Source organism: Nomascus leucogenys, chromosome 15, assembly GCF_006542625.1.
Source record: "Nomascus leucogenys isolate Asia chromosome 15, Asia_NLE_v1, whole genome shotgun sequence".
Taxonomy (NCBI): domain Eukaryota; kingdom Metazoa; phylum Chordata; class Mammalia; order Primates; family Hylobatidae; genus Nomascus; species Nomascus leucogenys.
In genome coordinates this window covers 104,686,978-104,712,809 of record NC_044395.1, presented here as the reverse complement: position 1 = coordinate 104,712,809, position 25,832 = coordinate 104,686,978, and the positions used below count along the sequence as shown (strand labels likewise).

Genomic DNA, 25,832 nt, shown 5'->3' with positions numbered 1-25,832 from the left:
AGGTCACAAGACCAGAAGTCACTGCCAGTTTCAGGGACCACCTCTCCACCTGAGCTGTTATACTGGTGCTTTCTTGTTATTTCCTGTGGGAGTTGAGGCGATGCTGCCTGCCCACCCACCCTGACCTCATTAAAACCCTGACACAAAGCCTGATAATGTGAGGAGGGTGGGCCTGGGAGGGGACCATGTGAGGGAAGGAGGCCTCCAGGGAGATTGAGCCTCCTAGAAGCCTTTGAACACTGGGCCTGTGTGACAGCTCAGGGCATCCTGTGGTCTGAGGCTTCTGAGTTAGGCTAAAAGCCATGGACGGGGCCTGGCTGTGTCTCTAAGGCACTGTGGTTCCATCAAAGGGAGGTAGGGGCAGCACCAATCACATCCTGGCATCAGCTACGTGCCAGGGAGAAGCTGACATTTACCCTGCTGATACTACTGGACGTGGGACATGTACATTTGCTGAGAAGACTGTCTGGGCCCAGCTTCTATGCACCGTGGAGAGATCTGACTTGTTCCTGGTTGTACAGTTAACTGGTTTTAACCTCTCCACGAGCGAGAAGCGGGTATTTACCAAACCCATTTTAGACTAAAGGAAACCAGAGCTCCAGAAGGTAAGTCACTTGTCTGAGGTCACACAGCAAGAGGCAGGGATAGGATTTCGACCCAAGGCCTTTGCACAGCAGGGGAATGACTTTTTTCAAAGCAGTCTGAACACTCTCTTGGTTGGTAGTGAGCTCCCCATCGCTACAGGTATGTAAGCAGAAGCTGAATGAGCACCTCTGAAGGAGTCAAAACCGATCACCTTAAAATCCCTCCCGGCCCAGTCTGCGAGGCCACACATCCTTGCTGATCGCTTCCTTCGAGAGTTAAATCTATACTAAGAGTAAAGCAGAAAAAAGGGCCTGAGCTCTCCAAAGGGGACGCCTAATGGGCAGAACCTGGCTGGCACCCCCTCAGCCAGAACCACAGCTCCTCCAAGTGCTCACCACAAATCAGCAGTGATTGCGGGCTGGGGCTAATGTGACCCTTAAGTACACACATACCAGGGCCAGCATCACCTGGCTCCAAGCAGCTGCTCTTTTTTTTTTTTTAAGGAATCATAATTTTATTTTTATTTTCTTGATTTTTAAATTCTCTTGTACCAGTGCTATCAGTCTTGTTAAGCCAGTCCTTCACCATTGCTCATATTTCTCCTATATTATACCATGTGCTTTCCTTACTATTTATTTTCCTTTTTTAAGTTTTTTTTGTTTTTTTTTTTAATACTTTAAGTTTTAGGCACCAGCAGTGGGTGCATTGGAAGCAGGAGCTGCCAAACTCAAAGCATACAGAGTCCCCATCTGGCCCTCCAGCCAGCGGCCTGTTTCAGACCTGCCTCATTTTCTGCCCTGGGGTGGGCGCTCCACCTTCCCCCTCTCCAGTTCTGCCCGCCCCAAGGACTCAGGGCCCTGGTTGTGGTTTGCAAGTTTTCTCCTCCCGGCCAGTGGCTGGACTCACTGTAGGATGAGCTCATTGGAAGCTCCTTTCCAAGCAAGAGCCCTGATCCTGGGAGAGGCGAGTCCCCATTCCCTAAGCTGTGTCCGCCTGGCCCTAGGAAAGCAGCAAGGAAGGCTGGGGTCTCTGAGGAAGGGGCTGGGCTGGAGCTTCCTCTGCTTCCTCCTCTCCATGGGGCTCCCCACGCCAGTACTGAGGTGGGGAGGCCAGGTGACCTCCACACCCACACCCACAGCCCAGCTCCCACCTTGGGCCCCGACAGGATCCTCTCCTGGTCTCCTCCCAGCTCCACACTCAGCTCTTGCATGTCCTGGTGCCTCCATTCCAGGCCCAGCACCCAGATATGCAGATGGTATTTTGTTTTTCTCTACCCCGAAAAAGATAAAGGGGAGCATGCAAAGATGAATTATAGTGCCTGGCAGCAACTGAAGGCTTCCAAGGCACTCAGACAGAGAGTGACGGCAGATGGCCACCTGGGTTCCAGCCTCTGACTGCGTCCCCTGAGGGAAGGATCTAGTAACAGGGCAGGGCTCCTGCATGACCAGGGTATCCACGCTGCACCCGGCCTCCTTTTTCTCCATCTCCCCACAGGCCCAGCCCTGCCCTCAGAAGCCAGCCTGTCGCCAGCTGGAGGCCTTGCAATGACTAAAACTGAGTCTGTTCACCCTCAACCATTATCCCACCTCCCTGCCATCTTCTCAGGGCATCACCTGTCCTCCTCCTCTGCATAAACCCTTTCATGGCTCCCCAGTGCTCCTGGGGAAAAGCCCTAACTCAGCACAAGAGGCATATCTCATATCCCTTCCCGTCCCCTACTTCCTCTGCTCACTCCACCCGGTGGCACCACTTGTAGCTCTTTGAATGCTTCTGCTCTGTCATGCCCCAGGGACTTTGCATGTGCCGATCCCTCTGCCGGGAATCTACTCTCTCTCAGCTCACACACAGACTCCTTTGTCCCCCTTTAAAACATTCATAAATGAGCCGGGCGTGGTGGCTCATGCCTGTAATCCCAGCACTTTGGGAGGCTGAGGAGGGTGGATCACCTGAGGTCAGGAGTTTGACACCACTCTGGTCAACATGGTGAAACCCCGTCTCTACTAAAAATACACAAATTAGCTGGGTGTGGTGGTGCACGCCTGTAGTCCCAGCTACTCAGGAGACTCAGGCAGGAGAATTACTTGAACTGGGGAGGTGGAGGTTGCAGTGAGCCGAGATCAGGCCACTCCACTCCAGCCTGGGTGACAGACAGAGACTCTGTCTCAAAAAAAAAAAAAAAGATTCATAAACCAAGCCCTCTCCAGTACCTCCCCTTTCCCCGGTGTGCATCACCTGGTCTATGGGTTGATGCATCACAGTGTTAGACAGACCGCTGCCTGCTGTTGCCCTCAGGGGCCCCCCTCAAACTTGAGCTTCCATCAGAATCTCCTGGAAGGCTTGTCAAAACCCAGGTTGCTGGGCCTCAGCACTCCCAAGTTTCTGATTCAGTGGGTTTGGGGTGGAGGTCTGAAAATCTGCATATCCAAGTTCCCAGGAGATGCTGGTGATGCTGGTCTGAGGACCATGTTTGAGAACCGCCATTTAAACCCTGAGCAACTTGAGGTTGGTCTTTTATTATTTTTTACTTCCAGCCTCTGAAAGAATCTGCTTTAAGGTTGGTGCTCAATCGATACTTGAATGAAAGGTATTGATGCATTTGTTACAGCCAATGAGAGTGACAGGATTATGTCTGGAGACTTTTTTTCCCCAATTTGTTCACTCTGCAGTGGGCACTCTTCTCTCTTCTTTCCCAAGATGGTGGCCAAGTCTTTGCGTCCTATGCCTTGGGGGCGGCTGGTTTCCCAGTCCAGTCAGAAAAGTGGCTGAGTCTAGGAAGACAGCTTAGGCTGAAGCCTGTGAAGCTGGCTGCGGTGTGAGCCTGCAGAGGAGAGCAGCAGAGGCAGCAGGCTTGAGGGGAGGGGTAGAGAGCATTTCTGGAGATCAGTCAGATTGGTGGGATCCAAAAGTTACAAGCTCAGGTGCCCCGTTCCCAGAACAGCTCTCCCAAGAGGTGATCAGACTTTGATGGGGTGATCCTGAGATGCCAGGGAATGGTTGGGAGACTGAACACCGAAGCTCATAGCTCGGAGTTGCAACCAAAGACCACAGCTGTGCCCTGGCTAGCACAGAAATAGCTGCTGCCCACCTGGCCTCATTAGACCCTGAGATTGGCAAAGAAGCCTGTATGTGGGGCCCCTGTGTGGGCTCAAGTCCAGCAGCCTTTCCCAAATGTTTCGGATCACATAAGGCCACCAAGACTCCTACGTGATCCTAGGTGGCAAGAAATCCACTCCTCAACATAATTGGGATTGAATGTCTTTCAGATGCGCGGAGGGAGCTGAAGGCAGATTAAATCAGATTTAGAGAAGTGAAGGCAGATGGCACACCTTGTATCTGCTGCAAGTCCATTTAGCACCAATGATGTGCTGGGCCCCATGCCAGTCCTGGTGGAACCTAATGCCAATTGTGTTCACTTGGACCTGGGCCTCTGCCCGAGTGTGGCAGCAGAGGGCACAGCTGGGAGTGCAGACTGTCAGAAGGTGAGCAGGAGCAATCGATTGTGCTGCCGGGGTCACAGAAGTTGGAGCTGGACTGAGCCCTGGGGCACCGTGACAGAAGAGGGGTCCCCGGCAGGTGGCCATCCACATTGCTTGTGAGCCTGGCACTCCAAGCCTGGCCTGAATGTGGTTCGGCTCAGGCCACTCCCATCCCCAGGACTCCGAGACCCCATAGAGTGCTAGAGACCCCTGTGTCTCAGAGCAAACAGTGCCGGGGAAGCCAGGCTGCCTAAGGGGCCCGACTGCTCCTACTCCTGCTCCACTGAGACCCCTTGGCACCAGCCGCAGGACTTTTAGCCTGGATGACAACTGGCTGCAACAGTCACCAGGCTACTGTCCCCTCCTGACTGCATACCTGTCCCCTGTCCTTAAGGAGAGAAAAAAAAAGAAGAAAAGTTCTAGTCTTAAAGAGCCCCACAGTCAAAGAGAATGTTGCCAGGAAAAGGGACTGATGGGGTTGGCAGGTGGAGGGAAGAGGAATTTGCTTTTTAATTTAAATCCTTCCAGACCATTTGAATTTTTAAGAAGCCTATATTGCTTGTGTAATAATAACTTTTCAAAGTAATTTTTTTGTCTTACGAATGCAAAGCAGTCTGGAAAAACCTGTGTGGGAGCAAGAAGATGCAACAAATAGCTTAAGGGTGTTCATTAAATACAACATCATCATCCTTTCTTGAGCATTTACCACGTGCCCAGAGCTCTGCAACATGTTTTAACACTCATTATTTAATTTAAAGCTCATCACAGCCCTATGATGCCATTAGTGCTACCACTTTCTAGATGAGAGTCGAGAATTTGAGAGAGACTCAATAACATGCCCAAGGTCACCCAGCCTCAGAGCTGGCATTTGCAAGCTCTGTCCTTAAATCAGGGTACACGCCAGGCTGCCTCCCTGAAATCAAACTGAGAAACTTGATCAGCTCAAAAGCCATTTGTTTTGAGTCCATTCCATTACTTGAAAATTCCTTATATTCCACGGGAGCCAAAATCAAATTGTCACGGAAAAACAAGCCAAGAGATTGGTATCTCCAACCACCCCAGCTGAGGCTGGAACAACATGGATTCTAGTAAATCCACTGTGGTCCTTCCACCCATCCATCCATTCACCAACCCCTGGCTGATGCCCCACATGGCAGGCTCTGCTGGCTGCCAGAGACCAGAGAGGGTGAGACACCCACCAGGAGACCGCAAGGCAAACACAGGTGCAGACTGGACCCCCAGCACCTTCCATGTACAGGCTTGGCGTCCTCCAGAAATAATCAAAACCCTTTGCAGTTCAGGATCCAAACAAGCATCAAAGGGGGATGAAAATGAAACAGGACCTTGCCATTGGCACCCAGGGCAAGCCCATCTTCCCCCTGAAACACTTAGTTTTCCTGATGCTGAACTGGGACCTGGCAATCCACCCCATAAAGTCCATGTGCAACACTGGACCAGCCCATTTTAGTGGATTCTCTGGCATTTCACCCAGGCCTTAGGCCCAAGATGGCAAGGGAGGGTTGAACAAAGCTTCGGGTGCCATGGGAAGCTGGGGCGGGATTTTCCCCCAAGGCCTCAGCCTGAAGACCTGAGCTGCTGAGAGCAGGGACCCTGAGCATCCTATCCAATAGGACCCCACGTGCCTCTCAGAGGCCCAGGCACACAGCAAGTGCTCAATGAAGTGCTGGTGAATGAACGAATAAATGTGATTCTGGGTAAGGCAGCCCCAGCCCCATCACTATTTGGAGATGGGAGGGGTGTGGCGCCCCACCCCATCACCAAGTTGTTTTTTTTTTTTTTTTTTTTTTTTTTTTTTTTTGAGACGGAGTCTCACTCACTCACCCAGGCTGGAGTGCGGTGGTGCGGTCTTGGCTCACTGCAACCTCCGCCTTCCAGGTTCAAGCAGTTCTCCCACCTCAGCCTTCCAAGTAGCTGGGACTACAGGCGAATGCCACCACACCCAGCTAATTTTTGTATTTTTAGTAGAGACAGGGTTTCACTATGTTGGCCAGTCTGCTCTCGAACTCCTGACCTTGAGATTCGCCTGCCTCAGCCTCCCAAAATGCTGGGATTACAGGCGTGAGCCACCGTGCCCGGCCCCCATCACCAAGTTTTTTGGGACATGGACCAACGGGCGCCTATACACTGAAGACTCCCACAGAGTTATATTAATACGATTGAAATATAAATAATAACAACACCAGTAGCATCAGTACTACACTGAATGCTGATCCCTGGCAGGTGCTCTGTTAAGCACTTTCTGTCATTCAAGTATTTCCTTTCATCTTCACACAGTCTTATGAGAAGTGTACTATTATTATCCCTAACTTACATATAAGAATACTGAGGCTGTACTGCTAGCAGAGCTCAGATCTGAACCCAGGTCTGACATGGAATACAATGTTTCAAGCTGGAAGGAGCTTGACAAACTATAGGCCAGGAGGCTAAGGACATCAGTAGTGCAGCAGGGACCCAAGTCCCCCAACTTCCAGCCCAGGGTCTGCCACCAGGGCAGCTGCTTGCAATGCTCTAAGTGAAAATGAGCCCTAAGCTCTGCATAGTATCTCAGGAATGAGAGGATTAAGAACTTGTGGTCTTTGTGCAGCACCATCTCTTTGAAAGGGCCCTCCAAAACTCCCTTTCCCAGGGAAGAAGAGGACAAAAGGAAAAGGGAGGCGCTACTAAACTCCCCACCCAAGCTGTAGCTGAAAGCAGCCTTGAAGACAAGATGGCCCCAGGCCCAGCACGGCCAAGCCTGGAGGCCTGCGGGAAAGAAGGCTAACCGAGTTCATCTGGCTTCCTGCCTGGCACAGTCTTTCAAGCCTCAGGGTCCCACTGCCAGGCCTTTGCTCTCACTGTGTCTTCCTCCCGAATGTCCTTTCTAGCGTCCGAACCTGTCCCATATCTAGGCGCAGCTCACAGGCCTTGCATCCCCTGATTTTACACCACCACTGTGCAGCAGTAACATCTCCTTCTGCCTCTGAACCCCCAAGCCTTCCTTTATATCTCAGCTCTAGACCCTCCCATTCTTTGCCTTGGATGTCCTGACTTGAATCGTCTCCCTTAAAAATCTGGCCTCTGAGGTGCCTGTTGAGTGCATCTGAATGAATGAAGAACGCCTGCCAAGTGGAGCTTGTATGATTCATTTTATTAACAGGTGCACACTCCAGGAGCAGGTCTGCATACAGATCTCTAACAGCTGCCCTTCCTCCTCCCCAGGGCCATGACGAGTGGCACCTTACACCCTAAGTCCTAAAGGCTGAGAACCGAGTCACTCTGCTATTTCTGCTGCATCAGGCACAGGCGGGGCCTTTACAAAATGGTGTGGAAAGTAACTGACTGACATATCTACCAAGCCAGCCCAGTTATGGTTTAGCACTGTCTGAGACATCAGGCGAGGGGTTGGGGGCAAGACACCCAGAGGAGGGTCCTGCCCTCAGGAGATCTCCCAGAGGAGAGGGCAGGGAACCCTGAGGACAGGGACCTTTGGGCTTTGCTCACCCTCAATCCCCAGCATCTAAAACAGCTCCTGGCACATGGTAGGCACTCAACAGCCATTGGCTGAATAAATGAATTAACACTCATTGACCCAGAGGTGCGGAGCTCACCATATAAGGCAGGGTGGTGCTGAGCGCTGAGCCAGCTGCATGGTGAGTCAGAGCCTCGGAGCCCACAGGCGAGACACAGAGCGAGAGAGACTGGGGGAGGGCCAGGAGGTTTGTGGTTGACCAAAACCAAACAAGGGGCAGATCTGACAAAGTGCCTGGCCACAGCTGCCCGGGAGGCAGCATCGCAAGCTGTGGTTTTCAGTAGTTTTTCTGCAGAGGAATATTTGCTCAAATGAAATCACACATCGCACCCTTAACGTAGGACAGAGCTGCCGCGGTGGAGGGCAGCAGGGCTGCCAGGCTGGCCTGGCCACGTGTACCCTCGTGACCCCAGAGACGGAGCTTCCACTCAACCAGTGTCCGTCTCCCTCTGCTCCTCTGTCCCTCTAAGGGGCTTCAGAAAAGCAAGGCTGCGGTTGGTCTTCTGGGAAGGGGCCCATTTAGGGCAAAAAAACCCTAAAAAGGCTCAAGAAACTCCCCCCAGCCATGAAGGAGTGGACGTGGGGGGAAGAAGGAACAGGCCTTCCGGGCGAGTGGAGGTCTACTCAAGGCAGCCAGGCGCTGGGGTGGCTGAAATAGTGGGGCGGCCATCAGAGAGTGCAGGGACTCTTTATGAGAAAGACCTTCTGGAACAATATTTTTGGAACGTGAAGTACCACTTGCAGATCCATCAGAAGCATAGGGGCTGTGTGTGTGTGTGTGTGTGTGTGTGCGTGTGTGAAAGTTGAGCTTTCAGATACTAGATTCACTAAAAATGAGGCACTTAGAGGCCAACTCTGGTACCATAAATCACAGGAAGGATCCCAACTGGGACACATGAGACCACCTCGGTGCTTCACCGCCTCCAACTCCCACCATGACACCAGTAGGGAGAATCTGCTGCTTTGTCTGCCCAGCATTCCTTTCTCCTTTTTCTAAAAATAATGCTTGGATTTTCCCTTGCAAGTCCATCCCCTCTCATGCATTCAGGCTGACTTCCCCAACCCACGACACCTACCGACCTCACCACACCACCCCCAACCACCGACCCCCCGCCCAGCACCGACCACCCCTGCCCCACCCCCCAGCACCGACCGCCCCTACCCCAGCACCGACCAGTCCCCACAGCACCGACCACCCTCCTCAGCACCGCCTGCACCCCCCAACCCCCGCACCGACCGCCCTGACCCAGTCTGGCCAATCAGCATATCTTATCCTCCAGGTTTCAGTGATTGGGCAGAGGTGTCATGTGACCCAAGACCATCCAATAAGCCTTGACTTTGGGATTTTTGTTGGACTGCCTGGGAAAAAGAAGTTCTCCTTCCATTGGATTTGAAATGAGCAAGACGTCAGTCTGGAGCTGCAGGTGACTGCCCTGCGGCCACATGGAGAGTGGCTGCTGAGGACTGAAGCTCACAGGAGGGAGGTAGAGGACACAGATGTGGTGAGACACGGTGCTAACAGCATCATTTGAGCCCTGGATTCAGCCCCGCCTGCCTTGAAACCAATAAATAGGCCCCAAATCGCCAATATATTAGAAACCAATTTTAAAAAGCTAATAAATGGCCTGTCTTGCTTGATCCAGTTTGAGTGTTGGCTCCCAAACGATGCAGCATCTGACCTCAGTTCAGCCTTTGCCCTCTCACCACCCACTGCAGCCAACCTTTACTTCTGACCCACCACTGGTTCTTGCTTACCTGGGCAACAGCTCCACCCTTCCCCAGTTGAGCTTGAGGGGCATAGGCCAGCAACCTGGTGGGCTAGCCTGCACCTCAGCCTTCTCAGCTGTCTGGCCCCTCCGAGGGTTATCTTTTTGGCTAATCTAGTGAGACCCCAGCAACCTTGGCTCAGATCCACTCACTATCTGCACCCCTTACTATCCTGCCCACGGACCTTTGGTGTGATGGGAGAGACAGACACTAATGCATGAAAGAGGATGACAGGTGCCCTGCTGGTGGTTACCCGTAGCAACAACAATAGTAGCAGAAATCCCCTTGCTGAACGAGCCTAACCTCTGTTACCTGGAGAGCCAGCGTTGAGACGTCTGCAAAAGGATTATGCTCGCGTCTCCAGAAATCAAATTCAAGGGGTTCCAGTTGCTTTGATGGTAGCGTCAGAAGCTCAGCTCACCTGAAGCTTGAGGCTGTCCAGGAGATGCTCACCTGTGAGAGGGAAGCAGAAGCAGCCGTGATTACCTGCCTGAGCTGAGGTCTCTTCTTTCTGTTTGAAAGGCTCTCCTGGCCCTGCAGGAGGCGAAGTGATAAAACCAAGACCGCAGAAGCCTGCAGGTGAGCATCAGGATTGGGGACTCAACATCTAGATCCGACTGAAGTAGCCTGGAAATAATTCTAAGACACAAAGCTATGCATGTGCCCGTGTTTGCGTGTGCTGAGTCAAAATACATAAGCGTCATAACCCCTTCATCTAGCACAGGGCCCCTTGCAGAAGGGAGAGGAGGCTCAGCAAATGTTTCGTGATTTGCTTTGATGTAAAACATAATTTGTATGTCTGAGTGCAAGGCAACTCCATGAGTCCAAGCAGATTGGAGAGAAGTTTTTTCCTCGTGTGAAAATGCATTCCTGGGATGCTCCATGCTGCCAGACCAATGGCCTCTTTTTACCAATAAGGAGACTGATACCCAGAGAGGGGCACTAACTTGCTCAAAGTCACACAGCAAGTTGGTGGCAGAGCAAGGCCTAAACTCTGGGTCTCTCCTGACTCATGCTGAGGCCTCTCTCCAGGGCCATACCCTCTTCTGTAGCTGTCAGACTGGAGCAGCCCCAGGAGCATAGCAGGAGCCTGTTGCATGCTGTGGTGGCGGACGGGGGAGGATGCTCACCACCCCTACCCAATCTTGGGCCTCAGCAGACAATGCTTCCTGGTTCTGCTCAAGCCCAGACAAAGAACAGGAGGTCGTCCACAGTGGCCAAGAGCACGGGCTTTGGAGGCAGGTGGACCTTGGCCACAAGCTGGAGCAACCTCTTTCCAGAAGAGGCAAGTCAGGTGTCCTCTCAGAGCTTCAGACTCTTCATTTGTAAAATGGTAATAATAATAGCATCTTTTCCCGAGGATTGCCGGGAATTAAAATGACTTTCATAAGTCTGTGAGGCCCACAGAGGAGCATTTGGCATCTAGAAATTGCTCAATAAATGTTAAGGAGGTGACGCAGAGGATAGTGCATGTGCATGTCAGGGGAACTGGAACACCAGACTTGGGGTTGCCTTGTGTTCCTGGCAAGCCTTTAGATAAACAGCAGCTCTAAATTCTGCCAGACATTCGTCCCCTCTGCACCCACCTTCTCCCCCTTCTCTGCATCTCAGAGACCTGCGTGAGCCCCCAGACCAGCAAGCCTACCCTCTTTCTAGGCTGGGAACCTCCCATCTGCCTAAGGATCTCCTTACCCCCCCTCCCCATCCCCGTCACCAAGCACAGCCCACATTTCACCAGCCAGCAAAATGCAAATGTCATTAGCGCTCTGCAAGCTGGTGAGCACGAATGTCACACCAGACGGTGTGAACTGGGGAGCGGGGGGAGGGTGCATTCCCCAGGAGGGGTGGCATTCCCAGCATTTTCCAAAAGGGCATGATAAAGAAATAAATAAACGGCTGCAGGAAAGAGGTGACAACAGAGATTGTTTCAATAGCAGCATACACAGCCATGCCATCCTTGCGGGCTCACCAGGGTCGCCCATGGTTCCTGCTTCAGCCAACCCTGTCCCAGTCCCCACTCTCGGCCTCTCCTCCCCAGCATCTCCCACTCCTCTCTGTACCTCACCATCACACACTTGATAAAGAAGCTCATCTGGGGACTCCCTTGGCCTCCATCTATCTCCCCCAACTTCCATGTTCCCTCAAACTGGCTGAGAGAACCAGATCACCCACCTAACTAACGGATCCATGGAGGAGGGAGTCTTCACTCTGAGAAGGAGGTGACAGCTGTGGACCCACAGGCAGGAGTCCTGGGTTCCAGTCCCAACACCACACTAACTTGCTGTGAACACTCAGGCACACCCTCATCTGCGTGGGGCCTCAGTTTCTCCATCTGTGAAAGGGGATCACGGACCCTCTGTCAGTCTCTGCCATCTCTCAGGCCAGCTTTGAAGCCTGTGCTTCTAATAACTCCCAGGGAGAGGAGCTTCTTCTCCTCTAATTCCCCTGATAACACCCGCCAGCATGTGAAGGCTTCCTGGAGGAGGCAGACATGGGTGTGTGGAGATGGTAGCAGGGTGCTGTGGACAATGGGCCCAGGGTGAGCACAGGCGTGGAGATACCCAGATGTGGGAGTGGGGGGCAGGCATTTGAGACCACAGGCCAAGGCTGCCTGTGGGAGCTGAGTAGAAATGAGATAGAAAGGTCCCATGGTCCGTGCTTTACGTGTGTCCACCCATTTCATTCTAACAGTGCTATCATCCCTGTTCTATTGAGGAGAAACTGAAGATTGGAGAAGCTAGGTAACTTTCAGACACACGGCTGTGAAATAGACTGGATTTGAACCCCTATTTGCTTTACGAGCAGAAGCTCTAGATCACTGTGGGATGCTGCCACCTAGACTGTTTAAAATAGAGTGTGAACTGGAGACATTCAGGAGGGTGTGGGTCACCCATGTGTGCACATGACTGTTGGCAGCATGTGGGGGTGGGCATGCATCTGTGTGTGTCGGGGGAGGGACTCAGTGTGTAAACATGTGTCATTGTAAATGCACATGTGTGTTAACCTCAGATAAAGCTCCTTTCCCAAGTCCAGGCCCAGAAGCGCCAGTTGGGGAGGATACGGCTGAGTGGTAGATGGGGCTGGGAGTGGACAGCCACAAGGCCCTGGTCATCCCACAGCAGCTCAGGAAGCCCAGCTCTGAGGGCCGTGAGCCAGGCCTGGCCCATGTCACCTGTCTTCTGATCCCACGCTCCTTGAGGCCAGATCCCTCTCAAGGAGGCCTGGCCTGGCATTTTCCTTGGCTCTGTCTCCTTCACTCTCTAGCTACCTGCTCCAACCAGGGGAATATATCCTGTAGATCAAGTCTGGTGTAAACACAAGGCTGCTGCCAGCAGGTAGGGAAGCCAGTGAGCACTGGCATCCACGGGGGAGGTGGGGAGAGCACAGCTGTGGCACAGCCCAACTTGCATTCCACGCCTGGCTCCACTGCTAGACACTGGCTCTGTGGCTGACGCAGGCAACCCACCTCTCTGAGCCTTGGTGAAACCTCACAGAGCAGCTGAGATGCCTGTCGTAGGTCAAGTTCATGCAAACTGTAAAGTGCAGTGACCACCAACAGAGTGGTAGTTCTAATCCCAGAGATCAAGATAACCCAGGAAACAGCAGAGAGTTCCCCAGGGAGCCTTGACTGAGAATCCAGCAGATTCCTTTACCTAAGTCCTCTTTCCCCACCTCTGGGCCTCAGTTTCCTCATCTACAAAATCTTCAGGCTCAAAAACAGAGTGTTGTGCAGCCCCTGGATATCTCGTTTTCTTCACCATTATCCACGATGAACATCATAGCTGGAATTAATTTGCCAGAAACCAGAAGGCCATTCACGCAGCAGTAAACCAAGTAAATGGCACCCAGGACAGGTAAGTTTTATGGAAGAAGAGAGGAAAACAGTTTTGTTTGAGTCACTGATCAAGAAGAAATGTGACAATTCTAGGAAGACAGAGGGAAGCGTATAGGGAGGGAGGGAGGGAGGAAGAGCTGTTGAAAGTAGGTAGAACTTGGACAAGTATTTCCCAAAATTTGTATGGGGCTGGTCTTGAATTCAACAGAGAAGACAGGGAGTTCTGTTTCCTGGAGACCACGAGGAACACGAACATTCACTCATTTGGAAAGCATTAATTGAACACTTGCTATATACCTGGGATTCCAGGGGCACCAAGGATGAGAGATTACACCTTCGAAGGTGCTGTTCACTGTTACGGGCAACAGAAGACGATGCCTACGGCTCTGTAGTTCCAGGTGGCTAAGGAGGGGTTCATCATATCATTATGAATTCAGAGGAGTGAGAGGCCCCAGGGAAGGCTTCCTGGAGGAAGGGGAAGATTGGAATGTATGAAGATGAGGAAGGCACTATAGGCAGAGAGACCAGGGCAAACAAAGGCACAGGGTACCCACATGTGGCCGTGTATTCAAGACCATGAGCCAAGACCATAAGCCAAGCCCGCCTGTTGAGGCAGAGTGGGAAGTGAGACAGAAACGGAAGGCAAAGGGTGGATGGTTAAGGTCCTTGAATGCCAGACCAAGGATGATGAAATTTATCCTCAGGCAATGGGGAGCCACTGAAGATCATAGGGCCGAAATGTGCTTCTGGGAGATTTAAAAGCAGCAAGAAGGCCAGGCACGGTGGCTCACGCCTGTAATCCCAGCACTTTAGGAGGCTGAGGTGGGTAGATCATGAGGTCAGGAGATCAAGACCATCCTGGCTAACATGGTGAAACCCTGTCTCTACTAAAAATACAAAAAATTAGCCAGGCGTGGTGGTACACACCTGGTAGTCCCAGCTACTTGGAAGGCTGAGGCAGAAGAATCACTTGAACCCGGGAGATGGAGGTTGCAGTGAGCCGAGATCGCACCACTGCACTCCAGCCTAGGTGACAGAATGAGACTCTGTCTCAACAACAACAACAAAAAATTAAAATAAATAAATAAAAGCAGCAAGAAGCCCAGGCAATGGAAACAGAAAACGAGAGGATGGAAGGAGGATGGGCAGGGCCTGGTGGGGGGTGGGGTGGATGGGGATAAGGGGATGTCCGGGGAAGGTGGGTGGGTGGTGTGGGGGGATACTGAGTCTGACAGGCTGAGGGTAGGAAGACAGATGTGGGAGGGAAAATGTTGGCTGATTTAGATACTGTGAGGGTTAATTTGAGGTGTCAGCTTGACCCATACAGACTTGTTGTGTTTGCATCCCAGCTCTGCCATTGTCACCAACTGTGTGGCCTCAGGCAAGTCACTTAACCTCTCTGGGCCTCAGTTCCCTCCCCTATAAAGTCAGAAAAAAAAAAAAAAATAAAGCCATTTCAGGAATGTGAGATTCAACCACCTTATATATCAGAGCCACTCTGAATACAGTAAGTGATTGTCAAATGCTTGCTTTTTAAAATTTATTACTTTTATTAACTAGTGATGATACCTTTCCGCTATTACAAATAAAGACACTGAAGCTCAAGGTCAAGTAACAGGCTAGAGTTGGCTGTGCTGGGCCTCAAATCACAGGAGAAGCAAGTTATGAGCAAATAAACCTGAGATGACTCAGAAAAGAGTCTTGATTTTAAAATATTGTTAAAGAAAAAGGGTATTTTATGACTTTTGCACAGTGCGCTTATTAAACCCAAGCTATAAATGTGAACTAATAAGTAAAATGAGTTAAGTTAATGAAAAAAAAAAACCTTCAGGATGAATCCATATTATCTAATGGCAGTCCATAAACATAAACATAAAATTTTAAAATACAACAATGAATTGCAATGCCCAGCAGTTCAAGGAACCTGCAATTTCTCTGTCTGAAAAATAAAAGCTATTGATTTTAGCTGGGTTCTCATTGCTCATGAATGAGTCTTTGGGAAGTCATAAAGGAAGGAATTATTTCCAATGTTTACTCACTAAGGATCATATGTATTGAATTTAAATTGTCTCCGATTCCTAATTAGTACAAACCAAATTAGAATCTGAGTACAGCAGCACTGGAAAGGCCCTTGGAGGCCTCCGAGCTCAGTTTTTCTTTGTTTTATAGACCAGGAAGCAGAGAGACAGAGAAGGGGAGTGACTTGTTCAAGGTCACACAGCAAGGGTAGGATCCAGGTGAGAAACAGGGCTCCTGCACACAGGTCAGCATCCTGCTTTGGTCCCCACAGTGTCCAGGATCAGGTTATTAAATTCAGTCCTAATGGGTGTGCTGTACTGGTACTGGGGCCTCAGCCCAAGTGGTTCCTACAATAAGTAAGAACTTTCTCCCAGCTGCTGGGGAAAGGAATCTGCCCAAGAAAGGACTCTCAAAGCCAAACACAGTCTAAGAGGGTGCAGGAGGGGACTGGTGGCAAAGTTTGCAGTGAGTTCTAAGACATGACAGCACATTGAGCCCCGTGACAACCCAGCTTGGCCTGGCAGCCCTGCCAGACAGGAGACACCTGGGCCTCATGTTCTGTTCTGAGAGGGGCTGCGGGGTGGCACAGCCCCAGTCCTAGGTCAGTTCCTCCCGGTGTTCCAGGTGAGGCGGGGGAACAAAGTGCTCATTGTATGGTGGGGGAGGGAGAGGTCGCTCCGGAAAACAGAAAACGAGGTTCTGTCAAACACACCCACATCACACACACACAAACACACACCCCCACCCCCTGCCCCAATGAGCAGAGACCAAGGAGCTCTGCATGTGGCACAGGCGTGTGTGTATGTGTACAAAAGTTCAGCCTCAGGCTGCACACGATTATCAAGCAGATGTTTAATTACTGCCTGAGTGTAATTAATCAACACGATTAATACACAACCCATACCACGTAATTACTTTGCAATTACACCAAAACGAAATATTTTATTGCCGAGGGTTTGCTAATTACCCGGCCTTGCCAAAGGACAGGTATAATGGGCAGCAATTTTTCTTCCTTCCCTTCCTTCCTTTCCTCCCTCCCCTGCCCTCTCATTAATCTTCTGGGCTGATGTCCCCACCACACAGAACCGGGAGCCCCAGAGGGCTGCGGCCTCCTCCCCGGGGTGCTGCTTCTGCACTCCGGTCAGTTTACAAGTGAAGCCCTGGTCCTCTCCTCTCAGTGCTTCCGCCTGGAAATGCATGTCCACTCCAGAAATAAAGACAGCCTCCTGCAGGCCTGTGGATGGAGAGGTGCATGGGGCGGGGGTTACCAGCAGAAGCTCTGCAGGCAGCTGCCTGGAGTGGAATCCTGGCTCTACCAGTTATTGGCTGGGTAATCTCTGTCAAGGTAACTGTGCCTCAGTTTCCCCAAGTGTAACATGGAGACGATGGCAGTTATCACCTGAGGGGATTCTTGTGAGTATTTAATACAGCAAAAGCCATAAAGCACAGTGCCTGACACAGAGGAAGGCCTATATAGCAATTACTGTTATTATTGTCCCAGAAATGGCCCCTCCAGGGATGCTTCCAATCATTCAGTCTCCCAGACTTATGGGCCTTCGAATTCCACTCTCTCTCCCCTCCCAAAACAACTCAGTCCCATCTACCTGGAAATATCTCCATAATGAAGCCCCTCCCTTCTCCCCACCCGCTCCATGGACTCCACGTCCCTAACCCGAGCTTTCATCCCCTCTCACCCAGTCCCCAGCTATAACCTCCACAGTCTCTCTGCTGCCCCTCCATTCCATCCTCCACCAGGCAGGAAGACAGATCTTCTCCTGCTCAAAAACCTTCTATAGCTCACCATTGCCTCTTCACCAAGGTCTAACTTCCCCACCTGCTGTTTTAGGCCCTGGAAGACTACCAATGCCCAAGTCCCTCCTTTATTTCTTAGGGCGTTAGTATAGCACGAACACTTGAGCTTTTGATGAAGCAGTGAGCAATTGATCACATGAATGGATGTTTTGGTAGATATTAGATGCATCTGTGCCTTCCAAGTTGGAATGGCCCAGAGCATTTTTATAAGCTTGCATATTTCCCAAGAGTCTCCTGGGAGGTGAGGTTTATCTGTCACAGTTCATTTGCAGACCATCTTGGTTCCTTTCCCCTTCCCCTGACAAACATCCTCCTTGCATTTAGGAACAATTGATCCTTTAGGGCGTAGTAACTCCCATGTCTGGCTGAGCAAAGAGACTATATAAGGACCCTCAGACGCAGGGCCAGTGCATGGTCCACTTGAGAGGCAAGAATCAGGGACAGGACAATGGATTCTAGCACAGGTGGCACACACTGAAGAGAGAGCCAAGGGGGGGCACACATATGTGCATGTATGCATGGTATGTACGTGTTTGCACAAAGAAGGCCCCTGCAGCCACTCCTGAGTGTGAATTAACTCTTTCAGGAGCCAACATATCAAGCAGCAACACGAGTCATTCATTCAGTCACTCAATAAACGTAAGAGGCTGAGCTCTGGAGTGAGAGTGCTGGTGTTGGAGTCCTGTCTCTACTTCTGGACAGCTGTGTGACTTGGGGAAAATGCCTTAACTTCTCTGGGCCTCAATTCTTATTTGTAAAATGGGGATAATCAGAGTTCCTACTGATAGTGTTATTACTACGTATGACATTGCACATGTAACATTGCCATTGCCTCTTCACCAAGGCCTCTTTAATCAGGGCCTGGCACAAGAGAAGGGCCAATGTTAGCTATTTTGTTGTTATTATAAATAAGAAGAATAAGCCCTGGGAACACAGAAACTTGGTGCCTAGAGCTGAACATGGCATACAGTACTCGACCAATGGGTGGTGAAATCCCTGCAGAGACATTACAATAGAAGGCAGTAAGTGATATTCATCATTCATTCACTCAGCAAACACTCATTAAGTGCCTACTGTATAACTTACTCTGTCAGGCATTGGGGGAGGGCACAGAAATTCTGGCACTGTCTCTGCAGTGAGGCTGAGTTAGCGATGTGTTCCCAAATAGCTGAAAAGACAGAGGCTGGGGAATGATCTGAACCACTGACTGTTGTATTCCCAGGGCCTGGAATGGCATGTCATACCTGGGCACTGAATGAATGGATAACAGCGCTGTTGAAGATGGAGAAAGTAGCACCTGGATGGGTGGCTTAGCTGCAATGGGTGTTGGAGATGAGGAAGAAAGGTGCTCTCAGCAGAGGACACTGCCAAGGCAACAGCGCAGGGCCGCCATTTGCACAGCAGGTGTAGAAAGCAGCAGGCGGGCTGTGCTTTGGCAGAGGTATGAGAAGAGAGAGGAGAGGGAGGTAGACAGGGACCCAGCAGTGGGGGGGTGGGGGGGGCTGACGAAGGTGCCTGGGCTAACAGGGACCCAGAGGAACTTCATGGCAGGGGCAACAAGGACCATTCTAGGTCCTGGGTTTTGTTTTTCCCCCTTGTCTGATGTTCAAACCTTGATCTTTGGAACTCTGAAATCCACTCTCCAGAAGCTGATGGAGACATTTCCAGGGAGCATTGATCTATTTCTCTCCAGGGATTCGTATAAAACCCCCTGTTCAGCCAGAGGCCAGACCACAAAGAAAGTACACAGGCCTTAGAGGGCAACCTCTGGGTGGTCAGGGGATGCCGGGCTAGCCCCGCTAGGAAGTGGGAAGTGTGACATCCAGGGAGCTGTAGGAAGGGGCAGGTGACGCCGGAAGCAGCTTCCACTCAGAGCCGGCCAGTCCCCAGAGATTCCCCGCTGGCCCACTGCTCAGGCTGTGTGTGGTGAACGTGACCAAGGAGAGGAGCTTCCCTCTTCTCTCCACGCACTCACATCCCCACACACACGTGCAGCATGGCCAAGTCTGGGGTTGGATTAAAGCAGAAAGGTCAATAGGTTAATAACGCTGACCAAGAGGGAGGAAACCCTTGTTCTAGCCACAGCCCTGGGATGGCGTTGCTGTGCATCCTGGAGCAGATCAAGTGCCCTCTCTGGGCTTCTACATTCTCCTTTCTGTAAGGAGACAGAGGTATTCCACCATCTTCAACCCTGGAGTGGAAGGCAGAGGGCTAAGTGCCCACAGATGAGTAAAGGTGAGGTGAGGAGGAATCTGGGGAGCCTGAGCCAGGGTAGTGAAATGACCCGTACCTGGGATAAGGCCAGCTGGCACCGACTGGGACAAGTGTCAGGGTCTTCTGCACCCCACTTCCTGGGTGAGTGAGGCTGAATTTGAACCCTGGCCTCATCACTTACTATGTGACCTTAGATACCTTATGTGAACCTGAACCTCTGCCTTCTCATCTGTAAGATGGGGATGTGTCTCATGTGCAGAGTTCAATGAGAAGACACAAGGAGAAGACCCATCGCTACTATCTGGGGCAGAGTAAGGCTCAGTAAGTGGAAACTATTATTATTATTACAATGATCATTCCATCCACATTGAAGGGTTTTTCTGGAAAAACCGAAGCCAGGCAGCTTATGCACCCCTCTGTGCCATCCTCCAGCCAGCAGGGACCTTGGGAAGTGCCTGGCCTTCACCCTTGTCCTCACTGGGATTGTGCGAGTCCCTCCCAAACCCTGGCAGCCCCACCCTAAAGGAGAACTTTCGTGAGCACACTCCAACCACACAAGGACACGGAGTTGTCATCGGTTCTCTTGGCAAATGGTGGCAGGAGGGGTTCTAACCCCACCTGAAATGTGTCCTTTTTTCTAAGCAGAATGTATCTACATATCACTTGATATGTAGGAATAACAATAGGAATAAATCAGTCATGTCGGGGACAAACACCCCTGGTGAAATTCCAGGCCTTGGCAGGCCCTGGGGAGCAGGAGTGGCTTCAGCTGTGTTTCTCATTTCTGGAGGAAGGGAGCTGAGAACAATGGCCTTCTTCTCTGTTGGTCCTGGGGACAGGAGTTATTAGGGGTCATGTAGTCTATCTCTCACCCTTAAGGGAAGGCACTCGCTTGGGCCAGGCCAGACAGGAAAGACCCCATCCTGGGACAGTCTCCCTATTTATGGGGAAAGCAACAAGTCGGATGCCCCCCACCCGACTGATGCTCATGGCCTACTGTGTGCTTGGCCAATGAGCTGTGGCATCTGATGTGTCCTCAAGCAAACCCTGTGGGCCCTATGTGGGAGGGGTCATTAAACTGAGACCCAGGGAGGTCACTGATTCCTGTCAAGTGGCAGAAGGGGCATCGCACCAAAGTCTGCCAGGTGCCACGGCCAGTGCTTTCCTCATCATCCTAGACTGAGGGCTTTCAGGGTGTGCAGGTGCTTTGGGTGCTGGGCCCTGGTCCCCTTTCCTGGACGGGACACCCATCCCAACTGCAGCAGTGCCACGGGCTGCAACCTTCTCCAGGGGAACTGCTGTTAGCTGTGAAGCCACCTTGCCCGGAGATCCCTGGGAGGCCACACCCCCATCTGCACCCCCAGGCCTAGCCCGTAGCCACTGACAGGCTGACATGGGGCTGTAACAGTCCAGCCCCCCTTGCCTCTGTTGGGGGCAACGTCTGAGAGGCCATTCATGCCCCAGAGACCAGGCTGAGGCTAGCCTGCTCTTAAACCTCACCCTTGCTTAGCTACTTCTTCTGCCTTCTCCTGCTTCCCTTGCTGGTTTGCAGAGCTCTCTGGAGAATCCTCCTTCACTAGTTCACCTGGATAACCATTTTCACTCAGGTCCTGCTTTTAGGGACCCCCACCTAAAACAAAGGGAGCTCACAAAGGAGACAGACACAGTCCCTCCTGGCACGGGACTCAACGCCCAACAGGAGTCAAACCTGAGACAGGAATCAACAAAGATCACTTTGACTGTCACCACTGTCCCCCCTGCCGCCCACCATGACCCATAGCCTCTAACCTAAGAGCTTACCACAAGCAGGTGCTGTACAATGCACTTTCCCTCCTGATCTCAAAACCAACAACCCAGCCAAGAGATGTGTTCTCCCATTTTAAAGATGAAGAAACAGAGGCTCAGAGAGAGAATTTGCCCAAGGTCACTTGTAACACCTACATGGCTGCACTTGGACTTGGACTCAGTTCTGTCTGACTGCTGGGCCCCAGCACCTGCCTCCTGATCACCAAAGGGACCTGAGTACAGCTGAAGAGACAGGGCCAGGGGGGTGGGGGGAGCCCCATGGTTGGAGTCCTTCCCTGGGCAAAGCTCACTGCTGTCTTCCTTTGTCACCTTGTGCCACTCATGGGCCATGTGGTGTCAGAGAACCACAGACTCCAGGAGGCAGCTCCGAAGAAAGAGAGGGAATGGGGGGTACCCCAGTGATTGCTTCCCTGGGTGCCACTGGCCTGTTCCCACATCATGAGTCTGGGGCTCTCTCTTTCTCTCAATTGAGTCCTGTTGACACTGGCTCCCTTCCCCCGCCCCCTCCTCACTCCCAGTTCCTGTTATGTTGCAGACTTTGCAGCTCAGCCAGGCGAGTAACAGGCAGAGAATGGGAATTTTACCTGTTAATTTGGTTTCTGAGCCCCTGCTGCTTGCCAAGCCTGAACAGCTCTGAAGAGAAGGAAAGAAGTGGAGAGAGAGCAAACAGCAAATGCGGCATCAGTGGTCGCTAAGGGAGCACTCCTTGGGGGAAGGCAGCTCAGTGGAGCCGGCAGAGCCAGCCTCCCTGGCTCCAAGAGCAGGAAGGGGCCTGGTTCCCAGGGTACCAGCCATCTGCTCACTTTGCCCCATCTTTGGTGTGCAAAGGACTGAAAGCCTCGAAGAGCCAAACGGATCAGGGCAGGGGCAAGGTCAGCCAGGCACGGGAGACCCCTGCCCCTCATCCTCCTTTCCCACAACCTGTCAGCCTTCCCTAACACAGCGTCTTCAAAAGGTACTTTGAGGCTGGGTGCAGTGGCTTATCTCTGTAATCCCAGAACTTTGGGAAGCCGAGATGGGCAGATGACCTGAGGTCAGGAGTTCAAGACCAGCCTGGCCAACATGGTGAAACCCCTATCTCTACTAAAAATACAGAAAAATTAGCCAGCCATGGTGGCGTGTACCTGTAGTCCGAGCTACTTGGGAGGCTGAGGCAGGAGAATTGCTTGAACCCAGGAGGCAGAGGTTGCAGTGAGCTGAGATCACGCCATTGCACTCCAGCCTGAGCAACACAGTGAAACTCCATTGGGGAAAAAAAAAAAGCAACAAAAGGTACTTTGAGCCCTCACTATCCTGGGCACTTCATTTAATCCTCAAACCCCTTCCCATCCTCCCTGCATTCTGAGACAGCTATTGTTATTATCTCCATTCTGCAGGTGTAGAAGTTCAAAGTGATACTCTGTCCTCAAAAAGTTCAACCTAGAGGTACCATACAACCCAGCAACCATTCCCAGGTCTACACTCAAGAGGACTGAAGACAGGGACTCAAACAAATACTGGTACACAAATGTTTATAGCAGCATTATTTATAGTATCCAAAAGGCCCATCAACAGATGAATGGATAAGCAGATGAATGTGGTATATCCATGCAATGGAATAGTATTCAGCCATCAAAAGTAATGAAGTTCTGATAAGTGCTACAACGTGGATGAACCTCCCAAACATTATGCAAAGTGAATCGCACACTTTAAGATAGCTAATTTTATGTTATGTAAATTTTGCCTCAATTTTCTTAAAGAAGAGGTGATGTAACTTACAGGAGGTCAAAGAGCTCATAAGTGAGGGAGCCTGATTCACACTTGTGGTTTTCTGAGCCCAGGGCCTGTACCCTTGGCCACTGTCCTGTGCTTGTCCACCTCCAGGCCTTTGCCTCTGCTTGCTGCCCCCGCCAGGAAAGCCCTTCCTCCCCACTTCTGTTGTCAAAATCCTTCTCATCCTTCTAGAGCCTTGGTTAAAAGCCACTCCATCCCAGAAGGCTTCCTGGATTTCCTGGAAGTTCTCTTTGGCTTGGAGCCACGCAGCCCTGAGTCTCTCCCTCTCCCACAGCAAGTGGCTCCTCTGCTTCCTGCTGAAGTTAGTGCTTCGCGAAGCTTCCCACCAGCCTGAGGGAATACCGCAGGCACAGGGCCCTTCTGAGAGTTAAATACTGTGAATGCCCCCGGAGTTCTCCGCTCTGTGCATGGCATACAGTAGGCACTCAATAGATGACGGTTTTTAATAGGCTGGGTTCATTCCTGAAGAGCGGGGACCTGCCACTCCCAGGCGCAAGTCCTGTGTTCAGCAGGATTCCTCAAATGGCTGCAAAGTAGAAGGTGGAGAAGAACTTCCCTGACAAAGGGGCACCTTCCTACCTGGAGAGAGCCTGTATTTCCCCTGGGCAGGAAACCTATCTTAGTTCACAGTTTATGTTATCATAAATGCAACTCCACTTCCTCTCAGCTAGGGTTGGCCCCAGCACAGGTGCACACGGACATACATAGACACACACACACACACACACACACACACACACACACACACAGCCCCTTGGAAGAGCCCAGCCCAGAGCACGCTGTTTCTGTTAAATGTTCAGGGCTCCTAAGACTCGACATCTGTCGAGCGTTTTGATCCCTGAGGTGTCCCCATGACCAGGTTTCACAGGTCAGGGGAAATCAGAAGCTCTGGCCTCAGGGTAGGCAGGCCCTTGCCAAGCGCTCTCCCCCATCACTGCACAGGCCTGCCCAGCACCCCGCAAGAAGGGACAGCCACGTTCATTAAACAGATACTCATTAAACATCAGAGATGTATGTTGAGGCGGTGGGAATGGAGTGTGAGCAGGAAGATCTCTTAGCTACAAGCCGGAATGCTGGAGTCACACAAAGCTGGTCTGGTTTGGATTCTGCCACTTCCTGGCTCTGTGAAATGCTGGACAAGTCATTTTACCCCTCTGAGCCTCAATGTCTTCATCTATAAGATGGGAATAATGAGACCCACCGCTCATAGGGCTGTTGCATAGAAGAAAAGAGATGCCACCTGCAAAGTACTTGGCACAGTGCCTGGCACACAGTAAAGAAAGGTTCCATCAGTGTGGCCATTAGTGTCATTTTTATTCTCCCCATCTTACAGATGCAATAACAGTGGCCCAGGAGGGGAAGCAGGAGTCTGGGAGAGTCATAAGGTTCCCAAGCTGATGCTCTGCTCCCCACTGGAAGCCCATTTTTCCCTGCTGCCTTGGGAAATGCCGTAGGTCTGGCATTGGCGATGGCTCACCCTGCCAGGTGGAAATAGCACAGGTGGCACCCACCCACCCACTTCCATGTCAACCGTGTGCCCTGGAGAGTGTCAAGGAGACAGCACAGAGGGCAGACAGAACACAGGTCTGGGATCTAGGATGAGGCAACAGGCTCACCCATTTCTAGGCCAAGTAGCCTTGGATAAGTCCCAGCTTCAGGCTTCTGTCCATGCAGTTCTCTTGGTCTGGAATGTCATTCCTCTCTTTGCCCACCTGATGAACTCCTATTCATCCTTCAAGACCCAGTTCACATGTTGCCTCCTATGTGAAGGCTCCCATCTATCCCACGGCAAAGTGGCCACTATTGTGCTATGCTCCCATTGTGTTTTCTTCATCTCTACAAGCTCCGTGAGGGCAGAGAGTGCTTCTGGTGTATTTCCTGCAGGGCCCTCATCAACAAGCCTGGTATATACACACCATGTCAAAACTCAGTGAGGTACTCATGTGCCAGGTACTGTGCTAAGCACTTTGCACGCAGTATCACCTTTCATCGATGCAACAGCTCTATGAGTTGTAGGTCTCATTAAATCCATCTTACAGATGAGGACACTGAGGCTCAGAGGGGCAAATCATGAATAAGCCTCTATGATTTCACCCGATATTGGATGTTGACTTGTATGTCTTACTCATTCGACTTTGAATGCCCAAAAACAGGACTAAATTCCACTGTGTCCCCCTGCTCTGGGTGAGTCTTCAGTAAAAGTCTATGGGACATTACCTCTCTAATAACTGTTGCCTGCCTACCTCACTGGCTTAAACTAATGATGGAATAAGACAGTCATCAGGGAAGCACTTCATAAACTAAAAGAATTACATACATCTAAAGTATTGGCATTAAGGATAATTCCAAACACCACATTCCAATCCTTTCAATATGCCTTTGGAGCCTCTTTTGAATCTGCGATGGTGATGATGATTCCTGCCTCAATATGAGTGGTGATGAGCACCAGGCAAGGTCAGGTAGATGGACCAGGCCTGGCGCAAATGAAGTTCTCAATAAACATTCATTTTCTTTCTTCTCAAATGATTCCTGGGCACCATAAGAAAGTAAGAAAGCAAAACACAGACTGGGAAATGTATTTGCAACACTTATCTACAACAAAAGACTTATATCCGGAATATATAAAGAACTCCTACAGATCAATAAGAAAAAAAGAGAAAACAACCCAGTTTAAAATTGTGCCAAAGACTTAGGCACTTTCCAAAAGAAGCAATCCAAATAGCTGAGAAGCATATAGAAAGGTGCTCAGCATCTTACTACCAGGGAAATGCAAATTAAAAGGCACAACGAGGTATCACTACAGACCCACCAGTTAGCTAAAACTGGGCAGATGATGCCAAGTGTGGATGAGGAGGTAGGGCAACTAGAACTGTTCCACACTGCTAGTAGGACTGTCCTATGACATGCCCACTCTATTTGACAGCATCTACTAAAGCTAAACACAAGACACAGCATTTCAACTCCCAGTTACACACCCAAGACAAATGCCTGCCTAGACCCACTAAAAGACATGGAC

General features: G+C 51.0%; 1 protein-coding gene across 4 annotated transcripts in view; it reads right to left on the bottom strand.

The window, feature by feature from the left end:
- Positions 1–25,832, bottom strand: part of TSPAN18 (tetraspanin 18) — a 202,237-nt gene that overhangs the window by 61,818 nt on the left and 114,587 nt on the right. For 3 of the 4 annotated variants that reach the window (XM_030828679.1, XM_030828676.1, XM_030828677.1), the window contains exon 3: positions 9,670–9,810. The gene's annotated coding sequence lies outside the window, so the exon portion shown is untranslated. Of the gene's footprint in view, positions 1–9,660; positions 9,811–25,832 lie in introns of all 4 variants that reach the window. The other variant, XM_030828680.1, reaches the window with a different exon arrangement.